The sequence below is a fragment of the Medicago sativa genome, chromosome 5 (assembly GCF_051527215.1).
Source record: "Medicago sativa cultivar Bolivia chromosome 5, Bolivia_mono, whole genome shotgun sequence".
Lineage (NCBI taxonomy): Eukaryota > Viridiplantae > Streptophyta > Magnoliopsida > Fabales > Fabaceae > Medicago > Medicago sativa.
Genome location: NC_140753.1, coordinates 70,076,224 through 70,090,728, shown reverse-complemented (window position 1 = coordinate 70,090,728; position 14,505 = coordinate 70,076,224).

Sequence of the window (14,505 nt, the reverse complement as noted above, 5' to 3'; positions counted from 1 at the left end):
ATTTTTATGCATGACACATGGAATGCTCCTTAACTTATTTTGGAGTACGAGAACAGGCCGAATTCAAAATTTCTAGTTTATTTTTGTTGTGGAAGTTTCATGTAAGCAGATTTAGTGTATCGTGTGTACGAGTGAATCCACTACTTCATTATATTCTAAATAATATAGAGGGTCGTGTATTTATAGAATCAAGAAAGAAAGTTTAACGACAATTACTATGCAGTAAAAAGCTGAAAATAATCAACAAGGAGAAATGCAACAAACGGATGCAATTAGGAAACAGGGTGTATTATTATTAATAGAAAAAAGGATAACAGTAGTAAAGGGTTTCTCTAACAACTCCCAAAGCACAGAGAGTATCAATCCTAATGGGCCTTTCAACCCCTAAATCCTAATAATAATCTACTTAACTTAGCCACAACACCCTAATAATTAGTTAAGACATTCCTATCACTCACTTCTCCCGCCGTAGCGTTTAAACAACCAATTCTTCAGCCCCTCCCAAGTTATAACTTCGCCTTCCTCTTCAATCAACGCCTTGAAAATGTCGCCATCTATACATAGTTTAGCCAAGTCGACTTTGAGTTCGGGTAGAGTATGATGAACACAGAAATACACTTCCGCTCTAGTTATCCAACCGACTTGGTCTTCACTGGAGAACTTGCCCACAGACAAGCAAAAGTTGGATCCTCCCTCACCGGAGTCGGAAGTTATCTTGTTCTCCGACTGGGAGACTTTTGCGGACAGCAACGCGAACAATTTCTTGAAATTTTCAAAGTTGTTAGCTTCCATAGCTTTGAGTCTGCGTTCAATGTCATCCATCCTTGCTTCCATGATTATTTTTCAGCTGTGAAGACAATCAAAGTTACGGGTAGCCAAACAATAAATTCAAGTTTATCAAAAATCGATTTAGGGTTTTGAAGATTTTTTTTTTTAAAGGATTTAGGGTTTTGAAGATGGTTACACAACAATTTGCATTCCTTCACGATTTAATATCGAATGCGAAACCGTTTTACTTTATTTTAATTTATTTATTAACATGACGTGTTTGTTTTCGCTTTTAATTGCGCTAACGTGGGTAACTTATAAACGAAACTTTATGTGAAATTTTGATTAAAATTTTAAGTATAGATATTTTATGATTTTTAAATTGTAACAAATCCAACAAATCATTTTATCTTTTTCAATGATGCCAAAATATAACAAATACAATATAATTTTTTATCTTTTTTAATAACATCAATATAACATGATTATAAAAAATTATTTGAAGGTATAATTGGAATAATAAAAAAGTCAACCCAAAATATTCTATTTTCTTTATCTATAGTATACATTATTTAAAGAGTGATTATTTTTAATTATTTTTATTGTCAGTTTTCTAAAAAATATTTATTATGTTGGATAAAAAATACAATATTCAACAAAAAATTCAATTTATTTTATAAATTAATATAAGAAAGTACAATCAATTTAAAAAATGGGAAATTATTCTTGAACCCATTTTTTCAACAGACCCTCATTATATACGGGCCCGTGTGGATGACAGTTCTTTAATTTTGTTAAAAAGCAAGGGGTAAAATTGAGATTTCACGTGCCTTTTTTTAACCCCTCAACTCGATCTATCCCTCCCCTCAAACCTTATCTCTGTTCTCTCTACTCTCTTTTATCTCTATACTCCTTCTCTCTCCTTAGCATGATTTATCCCTCTTCGAGAGGACAACAAGAGATGGCGATGATAGTGGTTAGATCTTAGATGATGGTGGTGTGATTTGAGGGTGTGAACGAGAATAGTAGTGCTTCAATTTTTGTTTCTTAGTATCCTCTTTAGAAATGGTTGATGGAGCAAGAATTTAGCCGAGATTTGGCTGAATGTCATTAAATGTGACTCCCTTTAATTCAAGCATTTGATAGTGAGGGAGAAACAATATACCTCGACTGTGGGTTCCCTAACCTCTAGAGTAGAGCGTTAGGTACGATTGTATTTAGGATGTTTTAGCTACACTAATTAAGAAATGCATAATAAATAAATATAAAGTGATAAAATGTAAAATAAGCTTCTTTGATTGATTGGATGTGTTAACTACAAGGTATAAACTAAGTATTTAGCGAAAATTATGTCTATTAGCCACACAATGTGGTCTACGGTGACGACCCTTTCTTGGAAAAAATGTCGGGTTGTACGTGAAAACGTCCTTGCTCATGAGATCATATCATCCCACATTTGTCTCTAGACTCCCTTTTAACAACATGATATGTTGACACGGTCCTTCCTACGATCCACATATTGAGTTAGTGACCTTGAGAAAGAATCAACTCCCCTCGATCTGCTACTTCAACATCCCCTAACCTTCCATTGGTTTGGAGGCTTCCTCTCTTAATAATTATTCGCATATTTTCCAATATTAGCCAACTTGATAATTATTTTTAGGTATAAACAAAGGTCTCATACGTTTTATTATCATTTGATCATTGAGAGGTGAGATGATGTGATGTAAATATTGAAGTCGTGCGTGAAAAGTGTCATCATTATGCTGTAAAATATGAAATGAACCGTCTTCCGTAACCATGCATCATTCAAAAAACTCTCATCATTATTTGATCTTTAAATTTGTTGATTTATCTTCCCAACCACATCTTTCATTTGCCTTTCTTCCTTAAAGAATTATAAGCTTGACCATCGTACATAAATCAGTCGTTGACTCCACGCGCGTGATTGGTACCTTTATTTCCTCTGGTTTGAACTTATGTCTTGCTACTATTTCTCACTTTAAGCTCTGTATCAAGATTGACAAACCTCCTACTATTAGAAGTTATTTTCCATTAGGTCGTGTGTTCTTTCAGTCACTTCATTGTGAAGCAAGAATGTTGTTTCATTTTACCAAAGTCAAGCTAAAATTGTTATTCCAGTAAGTTTATCCTTCTTATCTAAAATATTTTGCTTTCCTATTCTAGGTTAAGAACGAGAGCCCTCTCATGTAGAGTATACAGTGTTTGTAGAAGAATGACACGATCTGGACTTGGGAAAATCTTGTTGAGATACCTCTTGTGAGAAAACACCAACCTCTAACTCTAACCTCTCATCCCATTCGACCTTCTTTGGAAGGATGGTGCCATCAGAAGATATTCATCTTTGTGGGTTTTTTTGAGAAAGATATTTAGCCGATCTCCATTTTTTTCCTTTTGTTGTAAAAAATCGGCCAGATAGTCGGCCTTGTGGCTATCTTCTTATGAACATTAATGAAATTTCCTTTTACCATCCATGTTTTCATTGTGACTTTTCCTTCCCGTTGAACTAACCACGCAACATCTGGAAGACTCGTTTAAGGGTGCATATGGTTTAGGTGAAATTGTTAAACTGCTCGACCCAACCAACCCGGTCCATAAATAGCGGGTTTGGTTGGATAGTCATATAAACTTGGTATTTATTTTAGTTAACCCACGTCCCTCGGGTTGGGTTGCAGTTTCAATAATTTGAAATTCCTTCAACCTAATCCAAACCATACAATAGAGAAAACGGGTATTCATAAACATGATATAGTATCTCTTTCTTTAAATGTAACACCTTAATATTTTTCCTAAACTACTATCTTATTCTTAGATATTCTCATTTATTGTATATATATGATTATATATTTGATGCTTCAAAATAGTGAAAACGGGTTACACAATATTTCAAGGGAAATAAAAAAGGTTTGGTCATTTTTTGGAAAAATATGATGGCTTATATCTCAATGTTCTTAACCATTTTTTTAATATATATTTCATTGACAATTTTAACTACCTCATTAAGCACAAAAGTGAAAGACATTAAACACTTATTTTACATAAATCTATGTACTATCATTGTTTTTTTAGGGAATGTACTATCATTGTTTTGAAACTATGTTAAATAAGTAATTAATGACTTGCATTTTTGTGTTTAATAAAGTAATTAAAGTGTTAATGAAATGCATGTTAAAAATGGTTAATAACATACATTTTTGTGGTTAACGAAGTTGCAAATTAAATTGATTAATATCACAACTTAATTTTTGTGTTACAATAATTCTCCACCATATTAAAAAAAGTTATTTAGTAAAAAAAAAAGGACTTCTGTAGATGTCTCTTGTTTGATGTCACATATATATGTTCCAATACTGTCACCAAAAAATATATATGTGTTCCAATATCAGTTGGTTAAAATCAAGTCTTGTAACATGAGACATTTCTATGGATGATAATAAATTAATGTTTTTATCAATTATCGTATTTAGATTGATGGAACATTGTTGAAACAAAATGTGTTTAACAATGAACCTCAAAGAGTTTTGATGATAACAAGGTATTAAAAATTGTAAATTGGACTAGCTAATATTTGTTCAAGTGTACAAGACCACAGTTAAAAAAGTTACATCATTAATTGGTTCTGAATGAGCAAATAAAGAGCAAAAGAAAATGAAGCTTAGACGATTCTGAAGGCAATACGCTCCTGAAAGTGGAAAGCGCTCCTGAAGTCAAGCTGCTCCTGAAGATAGTAAAAGTGCTCCTGAAGAATAGTGCTCCTGAAGACAAGAGGTCCAGAAGCCACATCATCAGAAGCTGCATCATCAGAAGTTGAAGAAGCTACATCATCAGAAGCTGAAGAAGCTACACCATCAGAAGCTGCAGAAGCTGCATCATCAGAAGCTGCCTCATCAGAAGTCATTTCACCAGAAGCTGAAGATCAACTGGATTTGCAAAAGATTCAAAGATTGAAGAATCTACACTGCAAAAGCTGTCTATTGGATTCGAAAACATAGCAGAAAATTAGTGGAACATTGCAACGGTCATTTCAAAGGTGTTTGAAGACATGTGCTTGCAATTTGGACGAAAGCGTTGACATTGTACTATTGTACGAACTGTACAACCACCTTCTCCACTACTCTGTTTTGTGTCCACGCTACAAGACAAGAAAACAGCTCCAGAATACGGCTTCGCCTGCATAGATGTTCCTTTGGATAAGGAATGGATTTCAAATTGGTTCTTCATAGGACAACAACCAAATCAGGCAAAAGATCATTGGTGAAAGATCAAGCTTCAAACAACGACTCTTTGGTGTGCTGGAAATTTCACAACGTCTCTTTCACACCTCTATATAAAGGAGTGAAGACTTAGAGTTTTGGTAATGCTGAACAACAGACTCTCAACATTTTTACAAGTGTCAAACCTCTGCTGAAATTGTTCTGCATTCACTTAGAATTTCTGTGTCTCAAAGTCATATCTTAGAAATTCTTAAGTCCATTGAGTCTGTATCTGATTTGTATTGTGAGCACCTCTGATTGTATATCAAGTGTTCAACCGTAAACAATTTTCTGTGTAATTTTGTTTAGAAGTCTCTTGCAGTTGTGCTTGAGCAAAGGAAGTCTCTTGCAGTTGTGCTTGAGCATAGAAGTCTCTTGATTGTGTTCTTGAGCATAGGAAGACTCTTGCAGAGTGTGCTTGAGCAAAGGAAGTCTCTTGCTTGTGTGCTTGAGCAATTGTAATCAGATATTACTCATAGTGAAATCTCCTTGGAAGTGCAAGGGGGACTGGACTACTTCCGGATTGTGGAAGGAACCAGTATAATTGCTTTGTGTCGTTCTTCTTCTCTCTCTCTGTTTTATTCCGCTGCATTTAGATTTTGAGTATCACTTCAGAAGCTGTCTCAATTAGCTTCTGACCAGTGTGTTCAGTTTTTAGGAGAAAAGAAGAATTTTCCAAAACACAATTCAACCCCCCCTTCTTGTGTTTTTCTCACCTTCAATTGGTATCTAGAGACTTGGTCTGTTGTGTAACACTTAACCGTGCAACAGTCAAAGATCTGAGAAAAACATGGCTACTCCTCCTCCTATTGGTGATACTAGCTATAAAAATGTCTCTCATGATTATAGTGATAGTAAAAGATCCAGTGTTGGAAAAGTTCCAAAGTTCAATGGAGATGCTGAAGAATTTTCTTGGTGGAAAACCAACTTCTATAGTTATATCATGAGCTTAGATGAAGAACTATGGGATATACTAGAAGATGGTGTTGGTGACTTAGTCCTTGATGAAGAAGGAGCTGCTGTGGATAGAAAGAAACATACTCCTGAGCTGAAGAAACTTTACAAGAAGCATCATATTATCAGAGGAGCTCTTGTCACTGCTATTCCTAAAGCAGAGTACATGAAGATGAGTGACAAATCCACTGCTAAAGCTATGTTTGCTTCTCTCTGTTCAAACTACGAAGGCAGCAAGAAGGTCAAAGAAGCTAAAGCTCTCATGCTTGTACATCAGTACGAGTTATTCAAGATGAAGGATGATGAAACTATTGAGGAGATGTACTCAAGGTTTCAAACCTTAGTCTCTGGGCTACAAATTCTGAAGAAGAGCTATGTTGCTTCTGACCATGTGAGCAAGATACTCAAAAGCTTGCCTGCAAGATGGAGACCAAAGGTGACTGCCATTGAGGAAGCTAAAGATTTAAACACTTTAAGTGTCGAAGATCTTGTTAGTTCTCTCAAAGTTCATGAGTTAAGTCTTAATGAACATGAGTCTACTAAGAAGAGTAAATCAATAGCTCTTCCATCCAAAGGCAAGTCATCAAAAGCTCTCAAAGTGGTTGAATCTGAAGAAGAAGAACAATCAAGTTCAGATTCTGAACCAGATCCTGCTGAGATGGCTATGCTCTCAAGCAGACTTCAGTATCTGGCCAAGAAGAACAGAAAGTTTCAAGCCATAAGGGGAAACTCCAGAAGCTCTAGGAAAGAAGATCAGAAGGGATGCTTCAACTGTAAGAAGCCTGGACACTTCATTGTTGAATGCCCTGATCTTCAGAAAGAGAAATCAAAGGACAAGTCAAAGAAATCAACGTTCAAACCAAGCAAATACAAGAAGCAGATTAAGCAGAGTTTAATGGCAACATGGGATGATTTGGAAAGTGAATCTGGATCCGATAAAGAGAAAGCTGATGAAGATGCAAAGGCAGCCGTTGGGTTGGTAGCAACAGCAACTTCAGAAGCTGGATCAGATTCAGACTCAAAAGATGAAAACGAGGTATATTCCAAAATTCCCAGAAATGAACTTGTTGAGTCACTTAAAGAACTTCTTACACATTTTGAAGTAAGAACCAATGAGTTGAAGGATTTAAAAGAAAAATATGCTGATTTAGTACAACAGCAAAAATCAACTCTATTGGATCTGAAAGCTTCTGAACAAGGACTTAGGGGCTTTGACTTCATGTGTAAAACATATGAAGATCAGCTCAGGTTCTTATGTCAGAAGCTACAAGAAAAGTGTAATGAAAAACCTTTAAGTAACCATGAAATTGCTCTTGAAGATTTTATTATATCTGGCATTGACAGAAGCAGAGTGGCTTCTATGATTTATAGCATTTACAAGAACAATGGCAGAGGAATTGGTTTTCCAGAAGTGAAACTTGAGAAAACCAATCTAAAATCTTGTTGTGAATGCATCAAGGAAGGTCTGAAAACCTTCTTCGTACCAGAAGGTGCTGAGTTGGAAACTGTTGTTCAATCAGAACCTGAAGCTTCTGGTTCTAAGGCTAAGATTACTTCAAGGCCAAAGAACTATAAGTCAAAGGCTATGATCAAATTTGATTCCAAGACTTCAAAGGTTAGGATCCTAAAAAGATCAGAACCTATTCCTCAGAGTCTGGTGAAACCAAAACCTGAGGTTCTGAAGTCTAAGCTTCAGAAGAAGACAGTTACTGCTTCTGAAGTACCAAAACCTAAGGTGATGGTAAATCAGAAGCAACCCAACTCACAGCACAAGGTACAAGAAGTGAAGAGTAAAGCCTTAAGCACTAACCTTCCAGGACCCATAGGACAATGGGTACCTAAATCTAAAAATGTCAATAATGCAGGTATGTCTAAGAGCAGTTCCAAAACAAAGATCTTGGTACCTAAACAGCGGTTGCTCAAGGCACATGACAGGAGAGAAGTCCATGTTCCTCAGCCTAACAATGAAAGAGGGAGGAAATGTGAAGTTTGGAGGCAACCAGTCAGGCAAGATCATAGGTACAGGAACTATTGGTAATTCCTCTACCTCAATTAATAATGTATGGTTGGTAGATGGTCTTGAACATAACCTTTTGAGCATTAGTCAATTTTGTGATAATGGTTATGATGTGCTTTTTGAGAAAACCAACTGTACAGTAATCAACAAGGAAGACAAATCCATTGTGTTCAAGGGAAAGAGAGTTGACAATGTCTATAAAATCAATTTTTCTGAACTGGCTGATCAGAATGTGATTTGCCTCCTATCAGTGAATGATAAGAAATGGATGTGGCACAGAAGGTTGGGGCATGCTAACTGGAGATTAATCTCTAAGCTTAGTAAGTTACAACTTGTCAAAGGCCTACCAGACATTGACTATCATTCAGATGCACTCTGTGGTGCATGTCAGAGAGGAAAAATTGTGAAATCATCTTTTAAAACCAAAGACATTGTTTCAACCTCCAGACCCTTAGAATTACTCCATATTGATTTATTTGGACCAGTGAGTACTGCATCCTTATATGGAAGTAAATATGGATTAGTCATTGTTGATGATTACAGCAGATGGACTTGGGTGAAATTCATAAAGAGTAAAGATGTTGCGTGTGATGTATTCAGTAGCTTCTGCACTCAAATTCAATCTGAAAAAGAATCAAAAATTTTGAAAGTCAGAAGTGATCATGGTGGAGAATTTGAAAATGAGTCATTTGAAGCTTTTTGTGAAAAACATGGAATTGTCCATGAATTCTCTTCTCCTAGAACTCCACAACAAAATGGGGTTGTAGAGAGAAAGAATAGAACTTTACAAGAAATGGCCAGAACCATGATTCATGAAAACAATTTGGCTAAACATTTTTGGGCAGAAGCAGTGAATACAGCATGCTATGTTCAAAACAGGATCTATATCAGACCTATTTTGGAGAAAACAGCATATGAACTCTTTAAAGGAAGAAAACCCAATATCTCTTACTTTCATCAATTTGGATGTACATGTTACATTCTGAACAACAAAGAGGAATCTTCTTAGGTTACTCTGAAAGGTCAAAGGCATACAGAGTGTATAATTCAGAAACACTCTGTGTTGAAGAATCTATGCACGTTAGATTTGATGACAAAGAGCTTGAAGATAAAACTTCAAAGCAAGGTGAAAGTTTTGCAGAGATACAGGTTCCTGAAGTTACTCCAGAACCTGATCAGATAGCTGAATCTGAAGATAGTCCAGAAGCTGAACCCACATCAGAAGCGCAAGATGAAGCTGCTTCTGATGAAGCACAAGATGGCTCACATCAAGCAGATCCTCCCAGAAACACATTCAAGCACAAGTCTTCACATCCTGAGGAGCTAATCATTGGAAACAAAGATAGTCCAAGAAGAACAAGATCACATTTCAGACAAGAAGAGTCAATGATTGGACTAATCTCAATGATTGAACCTACAACAGTTGATGAAGCACTTTCAGATGATGGATGGATCTTAGCTATGCAAGATGAGTTGAATCAATTTCAAAGAAATGATGTGTGGGATCTGGTACCCAAACCTCAGCACAAGAACATTATTGGAACAAAATGGGTATTCAGAAACAAGTTAAATGAGCAAGGAGAAGTAACAAGAAACAAAGCCAGACTTGTTGCACAAGGGTATAGTCAACAAGAAGGCATTGATTACACTGAAACGTTTGCTCCAGTTGCAAGATTGGAAGCAATCAGGTTACTTCTTTCCTATGCAGTTAATCATGGCATAATATTATATCAGATGGATGTCAAGAGTGCATTTCTCAATGGTGTCATAGAAGAAGAAGTGTATGTCAAGCAACCTCCTGGATTTGAGGATATTCAATATCCTGACCATGTTTTTAAACTGAAGAAATCACTATATGGCATGAAACAAGCTCCCAGAGCTTGGTATGATAGACTAAGTAATTTCTTAATCAAGAATGATTTTAAAAGAGGACAGGTTGATACTACACTCTTCAGAAGGACCCTTGGAAAAGATATTCTTGTTGTGCAAATATATGTTGATGATATAATATTTGGTTCTACTAATGCATCTCTTTGCAAGGAATTCTCTAAGTTGATGCAGGATGAATTTGAAATGAGCATGATGGGAGAGCTGAAGTTCTTCCTTGGCATTCAAATCAATCAATGCAAAGATGGAGTCTATGTTCATCAATCAAAGTACACAAAGGAGCTTCTGAAGAAGTTCAAACTTGAAGATTGTAAAGTGATGAACACTCCAATGCACCCTACGTGCACTTTAAGCAAAGAAGATGAAGGAGCTAAAGTAGAGCAGAAGCTGTATAGAGGTATGATTGGTTCTTTGTTATACCTTACTGCATCTAGGCCATATATTTTATTCAGTGTATGCTTGTGTGCAAGATTCCAATCAGATCCTAGAGAATCTCATATGACTGCTGTCAAGAGAATCTTCAGGTATTTGAAAGGAACAACTAATCTTGGACTCCTTTATAGGAAATCTTTAGATTATAAGCTAATTGGATTCTGTGATGCTGATTATGCTGGTGATAGGATTGAAAGAAAGTCAACCAGTGGCAATTGTCAATTTCTGGGTGATAATCTTATATCCTGGGCTAGCAAAAGACAAACAACTATTGCTATGTCTACAGCAGAAGCAGAATACATTTCAGCTGCAAGTTGTTGTACACAACTACTTTGGATGAAACATCAGTTGGAAGATTATCAGATAACTGCTAACAGTATTCCCATTTATTGTGATAATACTGCTGCTATTTGTTTGTCTAAAAATCCAATTTTGCATTCAAGAGCTAAGCACATTGAGATCAAACACCATTTTATCAGAGATTATGTTCAAAAAGGAATTTTAGATATACAATTCATTGATACTGAAAATCAATGGGCTGATATATTTACTAAGCCTTTAACTGTTGAAAGATTTGATTTTATAAAGAAAAATTTGAACATGCACTACGTGTCTGATTAGATGTTTGCTTGCTCCTGATAGGATTTTAGGTTCTGAAGTTAGTTCAGAAGCAGTAATCCATCAGAAGCTCTTTATTGAGGTTCTGAGGAAAACTCGCTTCTGATGATGACGTCAGCATCTGAAGTCCAGAAGCTGGATTGTTTGCTTCTGAATAGTTGAATTAGTGGAAACGTTGGGAGTTACTTTTTAAAGTAACTCCTGGCCCACTAACTTGGTAGTTACTCTATAAACTTCTGACGTGGCCTGTATGTATTGATGTATAACTAAAAAGGGCAATGATGATTTAATAGCTTTGAAAGTACTTTTCACGCGCCCCCAATTTGTCATTAATGTTATGTTTGTTTGTCTTCTTTGAATTGCAATCATTTTTACTTTTAACACTTTGTCAATTCACACACTACTCACTCACAACAAACACATTTTCTCTCAAACCTCTTGCGAAGTAAGCGCAAAAACCTTAGAACCCTAAATTCTCTAAATCTTCTTCAATCATCATCAAATGGCATCATCAAGCTCGCAACAAGAAGTTTCAGTATCTACTTCACGGATGGTCCCTGAATATGACTACAAAGGAAGAAGCATGAAATTGGAAGAATGGGATTTACAAGTTCAGATAGAGAATCCAGTGGATTTTGATTCTCTGGCTTTTCACCGTTGTTGGATCAGAAGTTACTATGAAGAGCAAGGACTCATGCAATATTTCAAAATGTTGAATGGACCAACATACGAAGCATTGGTCAGGCACTTCTGGGTTAGAGCAAAAGTTTATAACAGAGCTGCATCCATAGCTGAAGAAAGTCATATGGTTCTGCTCTATCCAGAACTGGAAGGGAAATCAAGAGAAGAAATGGGTCTTGCTCCATTTGTTGAAGATGAAATCAGGTCTAGCATCTGTGGTATTCCAGTGAGAATTGCACAATGGCACATAAAGTCTGTTCTTAAGGTTGAAGCTTCTGGATACTACTCTGGAATTGATCTTTCAAGTGCTGCTGAAAAACGCATTTGGAAAAAGCCAGCTAACTTGGTGATATACAATTCTGAGAAGGAGAAGAAATATGCTGAATTGAGCATGGAAACTAAGATGCTTCTGAAGATTCAGAATGAGAACCTGTTTCCATGTGGTGACAGTGTGAAACCAAATTTAGCTCAGAAGGTCCTTCTCCAACACTTCATCAAGAAGGAAAAGGTGAACGTGCCCAAATATATGTTCAAGTACCTCATAGAGTGTCTGAAACAGAGTCAGCTACTGGATAAACCCTGGGTTCCTTATGGAAGACTCTTATCAGAGATTTTCTATCAAGGAGGTGTCTTGGACTGTTTAAGCAGAGCTCAAGGCTACACAGATCAGCTGCTGGATACAAAGACTGGAGCATTCATAAATGCTCAAACTCTCAAGAATATGAAGCTGATCACCAAGGTCACCAAACTTAGAACTGATCTAAGTGAATCTCAGGTTGTATCTGATCTTATGAGAGATTTTCCACCCATCTGCAAACAGGATCCTATTGAAGTGCAGATGAGGTACATCAAGGATCACTTTGAGACAACAAATGAAATAATCAGGTTGGAAGATGTACCTGAGGAGATGTTTGGTGGCATACTACCACGTGCCAGAGGTAGAAAATCAAAGAGAAAAATGACTGCAGAAGAATATCTGGAGGTTGAAAAGACTGTTAAGAAGGCAAGAGTTGCTTCTGACAAGCTCAAGATTGGTGGTTCATCAGTACCATTAATTGAAGAAGCTTTTGAAGACATGGATTCTAGGTTGATCATGGATGTTGGCATTGCAGGTGATCAACCTGTAGTACCAAAAAAGAAGAGAAAGCCAGCAGTAAGGAGGACCAAGAACTTTCCTCATGTTTCTGAGAAGGGTGAAGCTACTACTAATGTGTCAGAAGCTATTGGAAAAGCTATGGAGATTGCTTCTGAACTTCAAGAGAGGGTAATGACAGAAGCATCACAACTTCTTACAATTTCTGGCATTGCTGAAGATGATCAAATGAAGTCAGCTGATTGTTCAAAACCTTCTACAACTATTAATATTTTCACACACTCAGAACCAGTAGTACATGAGATATCCAGTGACTCTCCTTCACCTTCTTCAAAATCCTCATCATCATCTTCAGATTCTGATGATGATATACCCATAGCTCAACTGTTTCAAAAACCAGTAAATCGCCAGTCAACATTAACCAATACCAACACAAAGCCATCTCAGTCAAGCACATATGAACCAGTTGGTCATATAATAAATGAAAAGTTGACTGAATTGGCTGAGCAGAGAGATAGAGTCATTAATAATATATTTCGCCTTAACCCTCAACCTCTTAACATTCAACCTCTCAACATGATTGTAACAAAATATGTTGACTCAACCTTAGAAAAAGCCTCTGAGACAACTCCAGAAGCAGCTGCTTCTGATAAAGTTGTTTCAGAAGACCCCCCACAACAAAAACTTTCACTAGAAAAAGCCTTTTCACCCCCTACAACTTCATCACCCCCAACTGTTCCTGAACAACCAGTTTCTAAACCCACTCCTGAACCTGAATCCATACCAGAACCTGCATCTGAAACTGCTGCTCCTGAACACATTGTTCCTGAGCCAACTCATGCTTCCATATCCTCTTCACCAGTGCAAGTCATCAAGATCACTCACCATGCTGGTGTATGTGATATGGACACAGACTCTGAGGATGATCAAGATGATCATGCCTCTGATATGGTAGTTGAGCCCACTCCTGACCAACCATCAACTAGCCAATCCTTAACTACAAATGACCAATCATCATCAAACCTACCCATTGTACACTTAGCCCCTCCAAAACCCTCTAAACAACCTTCCCCTCCCACCATTTTCCTGGATTCTCAAGTACTAAAAGATGTGTGGGAAGATATTGCTTCTGAAGCTCTCAGACTGATAGCAGGAAGAAATGACTTGGGTCATACAATAAGCTATCAGAAGCAATGGAAGAGGATAAAAGAAAGGGTCGTCAACCTGATTTCAGCTTTGCATGATTCCTGCATCGAGGCTCAAGAGCAAGCCAAGCAGAAGCTGGAAGACTGGTTGAATGGAATAGAAGAGAATACTGGAGATGTTGAAGTTCTTGGTACTTGGGTGAAGAATCCACTCAGTATCAGAGGCAGAAAACCTGATGAATTCCTGCCTAAGGAGCTGCATCTGATTATTCCTTCTGAGATCCTGGAGAAGAATGATGCACCCAACCTGGCTCTAGCTCAGGAGAACAAGGTGCTCAAAGAAGAAAATGAAAGACTTGAAACAGAGCTATTAGAGCAGAAGCTGAAGATATCAAAGTTGGAAGCTGACATGCAAGAAGCCAAAATCAGAGAAGACAACTACAGGAAAGAGATGGATCAGAAGTATGCCGATGTTCAAGAGCTTCTGAAGAAGATTTTAGAGAAATAAGCCAAACCCATAATTGCACACTTTTAGCTTATTTTTCTGTCTTTTTAGGCTTTTGATATTCTATGTTCATTTCTGCTTCTGATTTAGTCTTTCGCTTCTGATATTATATGCTTCTGAATTCTTCTTGC